The 16,121-nt window shown below is 46.4% G+C and overlaps 1 protein-coding gene across 1 annotated transcript in view; it reads right to left on the bottom strand.

The window, feature by feature from the left end:
* The window catches only part of ME2 (malic enzyme 2), a 52,423-nt gene extending 38,798 nt beyond the window's left edge, over positions 1-13,625 (bottom strand). The window contains exon 1 of the mRNA XM_040985005.1: positions 13,290-13,625. The gene's annotated coding sequence lies outside the window, so the exon portion shown is untranslated. The remainder of the gene's footprint in view (positions 1-13,289) is intronic.
* Between the last annotated feature and the right edge of the window lie 2,496 nt (positions 13,626-16,121).

The following is a 16,121-nucleotide window of genomic DNA, read 5'->3' as shown; positions in this document are numbered from 1 at the left end:
TAAACAAAAATGCTTTCATCAATGTCTCAGATATGTAGGCTGCATTAATTCATAAAAAGTACATAAAACTTTACCCAGAAGAGGGGTGGGCCTTGTGGCGCTGTCGGTTAAGTCACTACTTACAATACTCACATCTCATCCCGCAGTGTCAGTTTTAGTCCTGGATACGGTTTCTGATCTCCCTCCCTGTGAACATACGAGAGTTGCAGCAAGGGATGACTTGAGTATCTCAGTCATGGCCACCTTCGTGGAAGACCGGGATGGAGTTCCTGGATCCTGCTTGAGCCACTGCAACTATTTGGGGGGTGACCCAGAAGACAGAAGATCTTTTTCATGGCCTTTCTCTCTTTATCCCTTTCCCTCTGTCATTCTGCCTTTCAAATAAATCAATGAATCTCACAAAGGAAGAAATTCTCAGAAGAGTTATTATGCCTATAACAATAGGTTTTCATTGTCCAACAGACTGACAAAAAGTCGTCAGAACTGTAGAGATCTCATGTACTCCTTTCGCAATTCCGGTCTCACCTAATGTCTGGAATAGGCTTTTAGATGCTGAAACAGCAAAGTTTTTCTGTGGAAAATAGGAAATAACTGCAACATTTTAAATTGCATTGGAAAAGCTACAGGCTTCAAAGGACCCTAAGACCCCACGATTTTACAGGCAAAATAGTATTTTTTGATGACAGTCTAGTTTGGCACTTAAAACTAGACTTGCATTTCCAAAAAGCACCAGGATGTAGCTTGTTTCTCTAAGACCCCTGAAATAAATCCAGGTTTACAGTTTTATAAGCTTGTAGGAAATAATCCACACGTGAAAGACACATGTGGCCCACAAACCTAAAACTTGACTACCTGGGTCTTCCCCAGACCAGATCTGCCAGCTCTGCCATGCAGCTACAGAGCCCATAAACTCTACAGCTTCAATCCAGAGGTCAGCGCGGGCTTCAAATATGGACATTTTAAAAGCACTGCTGATCACTCATCTCTGGACACAGCTACATTCCAATGCCAGCTGTTTCCTGCAGTCCTCATCCACCCACCTTGGAAATGAACCTTCCTGACAAGGCCATCTGTGTGAGGAGCAGCCTCCCCCGGCTTGGGATGCCGATCCTGCTAGCACAGGGAATGCAGGGATGAAGCCCTTCGACATGACCAAGAATGTTTCACTCATATTAAGTCATCATGGATGCAATCTAGCTTTAAGTAGTCAAAGTAAGGGAGATAAAAATGAAAACACAGTTTGGATGCTTTGAATGTTTCCTGACCTTTGACGAGAAAGTAAAAAAGCATCCTACAAATAGCCTCAAGAAATTAATTTTATTTAAAGATTTATTTATTTTATTGGAAGGGCAGATGTACAGAGAGGATGAGACAGAGAGAAAGATCTTCCATCCCATGATTCACTCCCTAAGTGGCTGCAACCGCTGGTGCTGCGCTGATCCGAAGGCAGGAGCCAGGAAATTCTTTCGGGTCTCCCACGCAGATGCAGTGTCCCAAGACCTTGGGCCATCCTTGACCGCTCTCCCAGGCCACAAGCAGGGAGCTGGATGGGAAGTAGAGCTGCCGGGATTAGAACCGGTGACCATATGGGATCCTGGCGAGTTCAAGGCAAGGACCTTTTCCATTACGCTGTTGCGCTGAGCTCAAGAAATTAATTTAAGAATGAGCTGTGTATCTTGAAAAAACATTAACAAAGAATGCACAGGAAATGAGAAACGAAGATGATCAAGAGGAAAAATGAGCAATTAGAATATATAATGGAAGTACAGTGGGAACTGATATGTTCAGATATGGAGACAGAGTGCTGTATGTGTCTATGCATACAGATCAAAGATAGACTCCCAGCGAAAGAATTGAAAATGACATAACAGTATGACAATGGACCTGACACTGTCCATGCCTACACTGTCGAGAAACACTTCAGTAACAGCATCATGGACTTACTGGCTGTTCTTGAAGGACACCCATTGTAAAACTAGAGGGGGAATCAAGGGGGTTAGTGGGCTGGGGGAGGGACACGGGTAAGCCCAGAACCTATGGAACTATTCTATAAAACAAAATAAAATATTTTCAAATGTGAAAAAAAAAAAGTTTGATGTTCTGAGCAGGTTCTGTCAACAGAATGAAACCTTAGAATCACATGTAGGAGACCTGCCAGGTGGCTAAGAAACAACTTCAACTGCTCCTGAGACAACAAGAAAAAAAGTAACCAATTATCTTCCTGCAAAGCTTCTCGTTTTCTCTTGGGAAGCACCAAGTTTTAACAACTTCTTGACAGTGTTTTCAGGGGACCGGAAGCATAAATTGCTGGAGTCAAGTACTTTACACATCTTAACTGTCTTCCCACATTATACAGGTGCTGTTTACCATTTGCCCTCATCTTTGTTTTCCTTTTTTTGTCCAAGAGACAGAGATGGGGGTGGGGGGACGGAGGAAAGAAAGGGAATGTTTCCATCTGCATCATTAACACCTCATCATACCATTTACATGAATCAATTTTTTACACATGTGATCTCTAATGGTTTTATCTATTCATCTACTTATTTGAAATGCAGAGACAGTTCTTCCATCTGCTGGTCTGCTTCCCAAATGCCTGTAACAGCTGGGGCTGGGCCAGGACAAAGTCAGTGATCTGAATCAAAATTTTAAAATTTATTCATTTTTACTGGAAAATCAGATATAAAGAGAGGAGGAGAAACAGTGAGGAAGATCTTCCATCCACTGATTCACTCCCCAAGTGGCTGCAACAGCTGGAGCTGAGTCGATCCAAAGCCAGGAGCTTCTTCTGACTGGGTCTCTAATGCGACGTGGGTGCAAGGTGTTAAGGCTTTGGACCATTCTCTACTGCTTTCCTAGGCCACAAGCAGGGAGCTGGGTGAAAAGTGGGGCTGCCAGGACACAAACCGGTACCCATATGGGATCCCGGCACATGCAAGGTGAGGACTTTAGCCACTAGACTAACCCCACTTGGCCTGATCTGAGTTAATTCTAACTAGAGATCAAAATTTTATAAGGATGGGTGTTATTCAGCAAGTTAAAATGGCTTGGGACACCTATATCTGATATCAAACAGAATGCCCAAGAACAAGTCCTGCTCTGTCCCAGTGTAATTCAAGAGTCAACAGATAATGGCCCAAATACATGGGTCCCTGCCACCCACTTGGGAGACCCCAATGGCTCCTGGCTTCAGCCTGACCCAATCCCAGCAACTTCTGGCATAGAGTAGATCAATGAATATATGGATGATCGCTCTCTCTCTCTCTCTGCCTCACTCCTCCTGCCGCTGAACTTTTTTAGGTGTTTAGAAAACTTGGAAATTTTTAGAGATAATGAATCTGCTGCCATGAACATTAAGGAACAAAATCAGCTATTTATAAAGAAAATAAACATTTTTCTCACCACTCACACACTTCTGACATCAACTCTGAATATAAGTTTCTCTCTTACTGCACTCTCACCACAGTTTACTTCTCTGACCATCAGAAGCACATGGTTTTTCTCCACACATTAACCGGTTCCCCACTGAATACCTACTGGAGTTCTCCTAATTCAGTTCAATTCTGACACCACAGGGATAGGGTCAGATCCCACAGGTAAACTATCAACCCTGCAAGACTGCTCCACTTCAGAGACCAATTCACAGTAGGTTGCCCCTACATTTTGCTGTTGTTGTTAAGATTCATTTATTTGAAAGAGTTACATAGAGAATCTTCCTCCTGCTGGTTCACTCCGCAGATGACCTCTACAGCTGGAGCTGGCCCAGTCTGAAGCCAAGAGTCTGGAGTTCCTTCCAGGTTTCCCACATGGGTTTAGGGGTCCAAATAACTGGGACATTTTCCACTGCTTTCTCAAGGTTATTAGGGAGCTGCACTGGAAGCGGAGCAGCTGCAGTTTTAAATCTGCACTCATACGGCAGGCACACTGGCACCAGAGTCAACGCCACCCACTACTTCTGACAAAGTTGGGTTGCCAATCTGTTGGAGTGCCTCACGGTACTTTGGCAAACATTTTACTTACACTGGCCAGTTTATGACAAAGCATACACACAAATGCCAGGTGAAGAGCTGAAGCCACCAGGCAAGGCCTAGGCATGCGGAGTCACAAGCTTCCTCGCCTCCTGGGCCAGGCCATCCTCCCAGCACTTCCAAGAGTGTGCCCAGATGTTGTCCAATGCTAGAGGATCAGCTTTTAGCCTTGGATGTTCAGCCCTGAGGTAGGGGTGGGGCTGAAGTTTCCAAACCACTTGGTTTTTCTGGTGCCCTGCCTGATTCTGAATCATTGTATTAGCATATAGCCAGGTATCTTTACACATAACAGAACACATTTAAAAGAATGCATCAGATCATCAAATAATAAACTTTAAGTTGTGCTTTGTTACAATGAGTAAATTTTCAAGTAAACACAGATTTTTCTTGAGTCACAAAAATTTATATACTCTCTTAGAGACTGAAAAAAAACTAAAGCTCAGAGATAAAAACTGACACATCCATTACCACCTAGCTGCTTGGTGGCCCAGGGTTCTGGTTGGTTTTTCTTCCCTGTTTCAACTTTTTCAGCCCAAGCCTTTTGTTGTTGTTTCTTCAATGTATTTCTTCTAAATCCCATCCTTCACAGACAAAACTTGAGTTTCTAATTAGGCAATTTATCACCTAAATGCTCATAGTTATTTATTTCTCACATGCTACAGCTCTATTTGGACTTTTTTTTTACATTCACATATTCATATCTCATGCTGCAAAATTCTTTTATTAAATATTTAAAGACCTTTTTAAAGATTTTTCCAAATTAGTATCGTCAGTGACAGGGTATAAATGTTGTCTTTTTATGGCCATTTTTATGCACACTGTTTTAAAAAACAGGAGCTAGCTTTGATGCTGCTCCCATGAGCACTCTGTGCTGCGGATACCAACCCCTGCAGGCAATTTAAAATTTGTTGTACAAGACCTAAAGATTTGTAACCAGTTAATGCTCAGGCAGCTCAAAACCTTTATCTTAAAGACATTTCTCCTTCAATCTCCTAAGGTTTCTGAAACTTCTGGCATCTTCCAAAGTTGTTTTCCAGTTACATTTTGGGAGCTGCAATCCCAACCACCAATTGGTCAAAACCTTACCACAAGAGCAAGATCTCCCCAGCTGTAGCAACTGCCTAGGTTGTGTTACACTGCTGGGAGAAAAGCAGCCAGTAGCACTGACTTTGACCTGGCCCAGCCCATCTGGTTAACGCCAGATCTGTGTTAACTATACCAGTATGCCAGCAAAGATGCTTATTTTTAAGAGCTGTGGGGAAATGGGCAATACCAGGCCTGGTCATGCCACCCCAGCCCCCAGGTGAGAGAGAACTGCTCAAGGCGCAGATTCTGCAGGGGACTTGAGTGTTCACCTCTATGTGACTGCTGCACCTACTGATTTGTGTGGAGAGCTGGGGATGGTGACACACCAAGCCAGGCTGGACCACGGAACTCACAGAACTCAAGTGTCAGGAAACAATCTGACACTTGCAGCAGCTGGGGCTGGGAGAAGGTCAGGTAGGGGGCTGGAGGAAGGCCTGGGGGGAGTTTTGGGGGGTTACCCTGACTGGGCTGCAGCACCCGCTGATACATCCTAAGGAGGGGTCTGTGGCAGGCTGGCTGGGCCCGGCAGCAGCAGGCAGGCTGGGCAGGGCAGCAGCACACATTAGTTTGTGTAATGTGGGGCTGGGGCAGAACTGACCAGGTGGCTGCATCCAGTAGCATACGAGCTATTGGCACAGGTGACAAACTGAACCTAGCCCTGCACTGTCCAGTGCACACAAGAGTCAAGATTAGGGCTCAGTGCAATGGATCAATGACTAAATCCTTATCTTGCAAGCTCTGGGATCCAATTTTAGTACTGGTTCATGTCCTAGCTATTCTATTTCCCATCCAGCTCCCTGCTGGTGGCCTGGGAAAGCAGTAGAGGATGACTCAAAGCCTTGGGACCCTGCACCTGCATAAGAGATCCAAAAGAAGGACTGACTCCTGACCCCTTCCTTTTGGCTTGGGATTGGCTCAGTTTTGGCTGTTGCAGCCATTTGGGGAGTGAACCAGCAGATGGACAATCTTTCTGTCTCTCCTCTCTATAAATCTGGTCTGTTTTTCCAATAAAAATAAGTCTTAAAAAAAACCAAAAAACAAAACAAAACAAAAAAACAACAAGAGTCAAGTATGAGGTCATCCCAAGTGAGGTTTCTTGGGGAACTCCCCAACTAAATCACTGTACTCGGGCCCTGGCAACAGCAAATCTTGGGGTGCATGTGTCAGAGCTGGGCCTCCTCTGTTGTTGCCTATGCAGTGGACAGCATGCCCAGATGCACACAGGGGGCATGACAGTCAGCTCATCAAGGTCAGCAGGGGATACTGACTGCCTTCTCAGAAGACGGAAAGCAGAACAGACTGGACAATTCTCCTGACCATTTTCTTGGACCCACAGATGCACTAGGGCAGGTACGTTTTGCCAACCAGTGGACCTCAGAAAGATTTTATCAACCCTGGAGCAATGAAACCAACAACTTTTCAGTACTATCAAAACCACTCAAGTAACACCTTTGGACCACTCTTCCCCACATTAGGGATCTCTAAGGCATCAGCAAATGACTATCCCCTGTCCCCAGGGAGCAAGCAACCCCCATCCCACTTCTTTCCTGTAAACATAGGAGAAAAAAAACTGAAGCATTTGTCCCACCCACTTTCCTCCACTGCTGATCCCCCCCAATCTAACTGCAAGACCACACAGCATGCATCCTTCTCAACGATGTAAACAATATTCAAAACAAAAAAATTTTAAATGTTATATTTTCAAAAAGTCAGATGTGAGATGAGCCACCAAGTGTCCAAAAGCCATCTTTTGCATAATTTTATTGCTAAGATCTCTGCCTCGGGAAGAACTTAGGCCACATCACAGCAACATGCCATGTGTATCCAGCATGTTTTCAGACTGCACCTGTGTAAGCTTAGCCCTGTCTCCACATGGAATAATAAAACTGCCTCTCTGAGGGCCCATTCCCCACCCTGAGTAAGAGTTACCACTTCCCTTCCAAGGAGCCACCCTCCACAGAATGACTCCCTATGATCTCATCTGCTGCAAATCAAAGCACTGTGTAGTCAAGCTTCTGGTTTCCATTCCAAGTGATCTTGGGAGGTAAGGATGCTGTCATTACAAACAGTAGCTTAACATACAGGACCCCAACACTGCCCCAGAGACTAAGTTTTTAAAGAACCAATCACATGTCTGTGTGGCTCTTCCAGGAGAATACTGCTAAATGCAACTACCACTTTCATACAAAAACATCGGTACTATAATATACTGGGGAGGGAGGTAGGAAGATCTAAAATAGTGTAGAATATATTTTACTTTAAATCAAAGTTAATTTGAAGAAAAAAACATATTGCAATCAAGAGTTAAGATTCACATTTAAGGCAGTTTCAAAAAGGCAAATATGGGGCCCGGCACGATAGCGTAGAGGTTAAAGTCCTCACCTTGCACACGCCAGGATCCCATATGGGCGCCAGTTCTAATCCCAGCAGCCCTGCTTCCCATCCAGCTCCCTACTTGTGGCCTGGGAAAGCAGTCAAGGACGGCCCAAAACCTTGAGACCCTGCACCCACGTGGGAGACCCAGAAAAGTTCCTGGCTCCTGGCTTTGGATTGGCTCAGTTCCAGCCATTGCGGCCACTTGGGGAGTGAATGATCAGACAGAAGATCTTTCTTTCTGTCTCTCCTCCTCTATGTATACCCACTTTTCCAATAAAAATTAATAAATAAATCTTTTTTTAAAAAGGCAAATGTTTTTTCTGATATGCAGCAAATACAGGACACCAAAAAATGTACAGAAATGAAATGATCACTGTGAGAAATGACTTTTTAAAAAGTCTTATTGGAAAGTCAGATTTACACAGAGAAGGAGAGACAGAGAGAAAGATCTGTCAATTCGTTCACTCCGCAGGTGCCCGCAATGGCTGGGACTGAACCATGAGCCAGGAGCTTTCTCCTGGTCTCCCACACGGGACAGGATCCTAAGGCTTTGAGTCATCCTCCACTGCTTTCCCAGGCCACAAGCAGGGAGCTGGAAGGGAAGCAGAGCAACTGGGATATGAACCAGTGCCCATATGGGATCCCAGTGCATGCAAGGTGAGGACTTAAACCACTACGCTACTGTCCTGCGCCCAAAAATCTTCTATTTAACTTGATTTAGCCTGTGTAATAAACACAACACCAGGTGGGGTCCACATTGTGGCAGAGAGCTAGATTCAGTCCCAGCTATTCCATTTCCAATTCAGCTTCTGCCCTGTGCCTGGGAGAGGCAGCAAGAGATGGCCCAAGAAATTCTGCCCTACCATCCCGTGTGGCAGACCAGATGGGGCTCCTGGCTCCTGGCTGTAGAGACCCAGCTATCGTCAGCCATTTGAGGGGTGATCCAGAAAATGGAAGACAGATTGCCTGTCCAATGAATCTGTTTTTAAGATTCATTATTAAAAACAGATTATACCAACTGTTAAATCTACCTCACAGATAACTGATGATGATAAGAACACATTCAAGAACATTACAGTTGAAGATTTAAACAATCATTTTAGGGATCAGAATGTGGTGGTGTATCAGACTAATATTCCACCTGCTAGTGCCAACAGCCCATTTGGGTGCCAATTTATGTTCCACTGCTCCACTTTTCATCCAGCTCCCAGCTGATGACCTGGGAAAGCAGTGCAGGAAGGCCTAAAGCCTTGGGATCCTGCACCTACATGGGAGTACCAGAGGAAGCTCCTGGCTCTGGATTATTTCAACTCTGGCATTGTGGCTGTTTGGAGAGTGAACTAGTGGATGGAAAATCTTTCCTTCTGTAAATCTGACTTTCCAAAAAAAAAAAAAAAAAAAAAAAAAAAACCACACACACCTCTAAAAATAATGAATTCCTTTAAAAACACTCTATATCTCCTTCTCTCTTTGTAAAATTGATCTTTCAAATAGAAATAAATAAATCTTACCAAAAAAGCCTGGCCTAAGTAAAAAACCTATCTTTACCAAAATTATAAGTCAAGACATTTAAAAGAGACAAGACTGGCAAGCTTACTGCCAGCAGCTGGAGGCAAGAAGACCAAAAAATGGAGTAAAACAAACTGTGTAAATCCAAATAGGAAACAAAAAGAGATAGATTCTGATTAAATATGATGCAAAAGCAAGTTGCAAGTGGCGAGTTTCTGAGATACTATAACATGGCTGTGCCTTCTCCTCCTGGTGTGACCCAGGCCGCAGGCACTGCCTCGCCCCTTTGGTGAGCAAGTGTTGATAAGAGGCAGATTCTTGATCTTGGAAGCAATGACACGACTCTGGGTGGTGTTTACTCGCTGGCTTGGGGCTGAAGCTTCAGGCCATTGACGGGGGACTGTTCTCCCAGGACATCTACACAGCATCAAAAGGAGAGGCAACACTTGGGAGAAAACGGGACAGGTGTGTAGCCCGGGACTCAGATGCTGCTGAGCACACCTGTCAGTCCATTCCAACATGGGCGAAAGCAGCTCCTGGCTTTGACCTAGCCTAGCATTTAGGCAATGAATCAGCAGGTGGAGAATCTCAATCTCGACCTCTTTCCAATTAAAAAGAAAAAAGGGGGACCAGCTTAGTAGCACAGCCAGCTAATCCTCCATCCTATGGCACAGGCATACCTTATCAGCACCAGTTTGTGTCCTGACTGCTCTACTTCCAATCCAGCTCTCTGCTTATGGCCTGGGAAAGTAACAGATGATAGCTCAGGCACTTGGAACCCTGCACCCACTTGGAAGACCAGGAGGAAACATCTAGCACCCAGTTTTGGATCAGCTCAGTTCTGGCTGTTGTAGTCATCTGGGGAGTGAACCAGTTGATGGAAGATCTGTTCTGTCTCTCCTTCCCTCTCAGTAAAAGATTTTATTTTTATTGGAAAGGCATATTTACAGAGAGAAGAAACAGAGAAAAAGATCTTCATCTGCTGGTTCACTCTTCAAATGGCCACAATGGCCGGAGCTGAAATGACCTGAAGCCAAGAGCTGGAAGCTTCTTCCAGATCTCTCACGTGGGTGCAGGATCCCAAGGCTTTGGGCCAGCCTGCACCGCTTTCCCAGATCATATGCTGGGAGCTGGATTGGAAGTAGAGCCGTCGGATCACATACCAGTGCCCATAAGAGATGCTGGTCCTTGCAGGCGGAAGATTAGCTAGCTGACCCATCCTACCTGTCCTGAAAAACAAATCTTTTAAAAAGTTTTTAAAGATACTTGGGTGAAGCCATCTGCCACAGAGAAGTCATCATGCTCCAAGCACAAACTTTGCAGTCAGAATGACTTGAGTTTGCACCTGGACTCAGATGCTCACCAATTTTGAATTCGTTTCATCGGCCAGCATTCCCAAATGGGCTTGGAACTGCTGTTAGTCTGGGCATGCTTTTCACTTATCTATGATGAGAAGAAAAACTAGGACAATGTAATAGAGCTCTCCATTGCACTGAATTTATTCTCTTTGTTATTATGTTGTAATTATAACCTTCCCCTATTTTTGATGCCAAAATGTCCTTTCAATTAGGAAAGACTGGAAATGGTAGATCTCAGTAATTTTTAAGGAAGTCCTTACTCTTGAAATAATTAAAAGTTGAAGGTCTTAAGTCCAGGCTCAACTATCACCCCCACATACCCTGCTAATTATTATTTTTTAACTTATACCTAAGTCCAAATATCTAAACAGAAGCCTAATTTTTCTCTTTAGTGGGACAGGGGCAAACAAACGCTCTTTTGCAAAATTCTGTACAATAATCATGGTGTATTAAAAGTACCAAGTCCTTAAGGCTTTACCATCATCAATATCAAGAGCCTGCCTAGGTGATGTGAAGATTTATTCAAATTCCCCCAAATGAGCAAGCAAATTCACACTCAGGCTGAGCAGCAGACTGGTCAGAGGGCAAGCTCTGGATTGCTGAGTCAGCCACAACCTCCCGCGTGGCAAGCATCTCATCACTCCAATGGGGATGAAGATGTACTGCAGAGGGCTGTTGGAAGATCTGAATTGGATCACCTACAGAAGACGCCACCAAGGTGCCCTCAGAATGCTCTGGCAATGCCGGCTGCCATGGCATTACTCCCTGCTCACAGACTGTCCCCACTGCTCTAAACACCTGAGAGTTAACATATCAACATCTTCTACTGGGGAATCCCACAAGGAGAGGCCAGGAGGATAATCAAGATCACATTTATTCACACTGTTTCAACTTCAACCTTTCGGCAGAGAATCTGGATGGCACACAATTCCAGGCCACATCAGCAGTGCTGGCAGAATCTCCAGGTCTCATCATGTTGGAAATGGGTGTGTGTCCTTCAAAGCAGGCACCATATAATCAGAACGGTGACTCTAGCACCAAATGGTTACCTTTCAAGAGAAAAAGCTACCTTTCTAGAAAATCAAATGTAATCTTTATTTACTGTGAATTCTGTCCATTAACATGAATCCTCAGCTTAAAAAAATCCAAGTTTTAGTGCTAACTTGCCTTAAAACATGGCTAGCAATTCAACATTTGCAATTCCACAACATAAATAATCAATTTAACGTAAAATCAACTGTAGTTTAAAATAGCTTTTTATACAAACTTAAGGGCAATTTGTATGTGGAGTGCATGAACAGCATTTCAGCAGAAATTCTCAAATGGTAAATAAAATTTTCGTGTATCAGTATTCAATGTGATCTTTCTAAGTACAGATTCCCCCTAAGGGGTTAACCCCCAGCAGTTTCCTCAGGAGCAGCTGGTAAGCAGGAGCAGGCTGTTCCCAACAGAAGGGAAAGCTTTCACCAAAGCACAGCCCCACATTAACAGGAACTGTGATTCCACTACTTCTAGCTTCCCTCACTGCCTAACACGCAGTGTCAGCACCATGGGAGAACCAGGTACAGATTGCAAAGAAATGCAAGTTCTAATATTAAGAGATACGGTTAAACTGTCCCTTCTCCCCCATATTTCTGCAAATGACATTAAATGCAATATACACTCAACTGGTTACAGCAACTACTCACAAGACTGATGAAAACAAAGTGACTGTTCCCTATCTTCCAGAATATTTGGAAAGTAAAGATCAAAATGTAGGAGTGCAACACTCTAATTCCCTTAAAAGAAACAATTCTTGGGGGGAGAGGGGCACTGACATTTAGAGGGGTCGGGGTGGAGCAAAGAAAAGTGGAGTGTTCAAGTCTGAATTCAGGCTTGGCCAAGTTAAAAACCAGATTCAGGCCAAGTTAATCTGCCTAAACTACTTTTGTCTATATAGACCGGAGATGATAAAAGCATCCGCCTTAAAAGGGTTGTTTCGCGAAAATCCACGCAGAGATCACGACCCAACCCACCACTTAACTGCCCCTGCTTTGATCATCATCACCATCATCATCAGCTGCCACGCTCAGTAAACAGCAGTGGCGTCAAGTGCCCTGCTCAGCAGTGACTGACAGGAGCATTAGGAAGATAGAGCCACAAATACAAGGAAACGTTTTTGGTAAGGAAGCACTTCTGCTGAGGCTGATTCTTTTCTCACGCTTCTCACCACAAAAAAAACATCCCCCCACCCCCCAAAAAAAGACTTTCTAGAATGATCTTCGGAACCCAAAACGAAAGTCAAAGCCAGGACCACAAACGGAATATCGCATTGCATCGCTGGTTATCGCGAGCACCCAAGAAACACCTGCCAATGCCGGGGGCACAAACGCTCTTCCTCCTGAGCGGGACAGCCATTCCAATCCTAGAACTCTCTAGCCTGCAGCCACGAGGCCCCTTGAAATGAAAACAAACAAACAACAATAAAAAAAGCACACAAACACGGCCTCATCAGGGTCAACTCGGAGGAAGATGTCTGCTTGCCAAAGGGCCTCCGAGCCACCAGACCCGTCTTTCCAGGGGTGCGGGGCGAAGACAGCAAGGGATGCTCGGGGTCTGGAGGCCCCACAGAGCTCGACTCCCGGGAGGGGGGACAGGGGCGGCTCCTCCGCAAGCAGCCGGGAAAGCGCGCCCCGAAAGCGTGCGCCCGGGGGTCGCGCCCGCCCCGCCCCTCCGCCCGGGCGCGCCTCAGCAGGCAGGCCGCTTCCTTCCTCCTCCCTCCCCAACCCGTCCAAGGCCGGCAGAGGCTGGCCGCACGCGCCAAGGCCGGCTGCACGGCCGCGCTCGGCTCGGCCGCCCCGGAGAAGGCCTGCACCCTCTCCGCTGAGGGAGCCCCCGCCGCCCCGGCAACGCCGCGCCGAGGCCTCTCGCCACCGCATGCCGCTCCGAACCTTACCAGCCGCTCGCCCCGCGACAGGTGGCGCTGCCAGAGGAGAGGCCGCGGGCCTACCACCCACCCCGGTGATGCTCCGCTCCTGCGCCCCTTCTCCCAGCACCCCGAAGCCGGAGCCGGGTCAGGTTCACTCTGCCGTGGGCGGCCCCCCAGCCCGCCGAAAAGTAGCCAGGAACCCGGCGCGGGCCGGCACGGCCCCATGGGCGGAGACGGACAGACGTACAGGCCAATGAGATCCGGAAGGCTGGCGCAGGGGCGGGACTCGCCTCGGGGTTCAGCGGGCCGGTCCCGCGGTCCTGGCCGCCGCACCTTCTTCCGTGCTGTTCTTCGAGGTACTGTTAGAAGACAGGCGCGCGCCCGGGTAAGGGGGACGCCATCGGAGGATGAGAGTGGGGCCCTTGCGGAGGAGGAAGAGGAGGAACCCGGAGACGTGCTGCCCCAGAAGGAAGCCGGGGCTGGCTGAGCGTCAGCGCCGCGCCCCCCACACTCCCAGGTCTGCGGGGAGGATGGAGGGGTTCAGGGCTGTGCGCAGGCGCGGGCGGCGCCGAGTCGCCCCTCAGGAGCCTGCGAGGGAGTGAGGACGCGGGAAATACGAGGCTTCCGCACGTGAGGGCCAGGGATGCGTGTGTGTGTGTGTGTGTGTGTGTGTGTGTGTGTGTGTGTGTATGTGTAGAATTCTGACTCAGGATTCTTTACCATCCTCCACGGCGGCTGCAGTTTCTGACCCACACATTCAGCAGAAGTAGTCAGGGTCCTCTCAGAAAAGCCCTGAGCGTGAGGTTGTCTTTGAAAGCAGTGAAGACCATGCCTTCCTGACAGTACCCGCCCCCCGCGATGATGATTGTGAAAATGTTTCAGTAGATGTTATTGCCAGAAAGTCTTTGATCGAATACATGTACTCGCAAAATAAGGAATGGAGATGATCATTGTAAGAATGGTGTAGGATTAAAGAGAGGAGAGGCAAGGAAGATGGAATAAAAAGTGATGAGGATCCAGAAAATGGAGAAGTAAATTGTTCCCATCCGAACTCTGACAATGATATAAGCCCTAGGGTGGCTGTGCCACGCAGAAGGGTGGGGCACATGAAGGAACACTGCAATTAGATGATAAATGATACGTGTGGCTGCTATAGCAATCACCGTGGTAAAGTGTGGCCATAAATAGGCATGACCTGAAATAACCCAGAAACCTGTAACATGCAGAGGCTGGAGAAGGAAAACTTTAGAAGGTATACGTGTCTAGAAATGCCCCCTTAGAGTCCAGCATGGTAGCCTAGTGGCTAAAGTCCTTGCCTTGAACACACGGGGATCTCACATGGGCACCAGTTCGTGTCCCAGCAAACCCACTTCCCATCCAGCTTCCTGGTTGTGGCCGGGGAAAGCAGTCGAGAACGGCCCAAAAACTTGAGAGCCTACACCCATGTGAAAGACCCAGAAGAGGCTCCTGGCTCCTAACTTCATATTGACGCTGCTCTGGCCATTGCAGCCACTTGAGGAATGAATCATTGAATGGAAGATCTTCCTCCCTGTCTCTCCTTCTCTCTGTATATCCGACTTTCCAATAAATAAAGCTTAAAAAAAAAAAAGAAAGAAAAGAAATGCCCCCTTAGGGATCTGGTGGCCTCGAGTCGCCTGGTTCGGGTCCTTGGGCCTGCCTGCAAGAATATGTTCCCCTCAGTGAAAAAGGCAAAGCAGTGGACACAGACACTGATGCACATGGAGAATATGGCAGCCCAATTGGTACTGGTGCAGAAGAAAGAGAACAGAACAAGTCGAACAACTACCCCAGACAAATGATGACCTCAGAAATCTGGATGAATGGAGACTTGAGGTCAACTATGTCAGCCAATGGACATTGGAGAGGGCTGCATCATCCTTGGATCAGCAAAATCGACAGTATTTCAGAGCTATCCAAACCACTTGGGCAGAAATCCACAGGAGATGCACCGCGTCGGGACCCTGAGTTGATATTGGGTGGTGTTTCCCCATCCCTGGGTACTGGGACATTTGGGAGGCTGGGTGTGGCTTCCCCCTTTATCTCTCTCCTTCCCCGAAAAACAGCAAGAAGAAATAGCAAATTTGGAAATAATGAATGCACCTATTTGTCCTTAACCCTTGATCCTTACCACCTTGATCAACCATGTAATCATCATGAAAAATAAAATAAAAGAAATGTGCCTTGGAGGAGGTGAAATTCTTCAGTCTTTGGAAGACACCTACGATGAAGTCATCCCGGGTTAAAGAATTTTAGAGACTTGTCAGGAGTGGGGCTTATTTTGGTTAAACTGAGATCCAGCTATTTTTTTCCAGGAAGCAGACACAGCTGTCTGGCTTGTTGATCCCAATTCAAAACTCATTTGTAGCCACTTCAGGGATTGGTCAAAGCTTTCCAATGAAAAATCCCAACAGTTACCTGTAAAAACAAGCTAGCAGTCACCAGAGAATGTAAGAATTCACCTCTAGTTGTGAAATGCCTGTGTGGGTTTCTCTCCACCAGCCTATTCGCTGGAGGATGTTAGCTTGGGTGTCTGACACTCCACGTGGAGAATGCACAAACTTCATGGAAATACAGAGTTTGGGCACAGTACTGAAATCCAGGCACTTACTCATGTGTATCACCACGAATTTCCTGAAGATCTCTCCTAGTACAAGATGCTCACAGATTAAGAGCTCACATGCACAAAACTGTCCTCACAATATACATCAATCAAGTGCGCAGGTTGCCAATAGCTTCCCTGTGGTCCCTTTATTTGCTAGGATGGCTCCCAGAACTTGACTTTAACTTGTTTGTAAAGGATCTAAGTGAATTGCCAGAAGGAAAAGATGCAAGGAAACA

Source organism: Ochotona curzoniae, unplaced genomic scaffold (assembly GCF_017591425.1).
Source record: "Ochotona curzoniae isolate NIBS_2020 unplaced genomic scaffold, NIBS_Ocur_1.0 contig_43, whole genome shotgun sequence".
In the NCBI taxonomy this organism is placed as follows: Eukaryota; Metazoa; Chordata; class Mammalia; order Lagomorpha; family Ochotonidae; genus Ochotona; species Ochotona curzoniae.
This window is presented reverse-complemented; position numbering and strand designations above follow the sequence as displayed.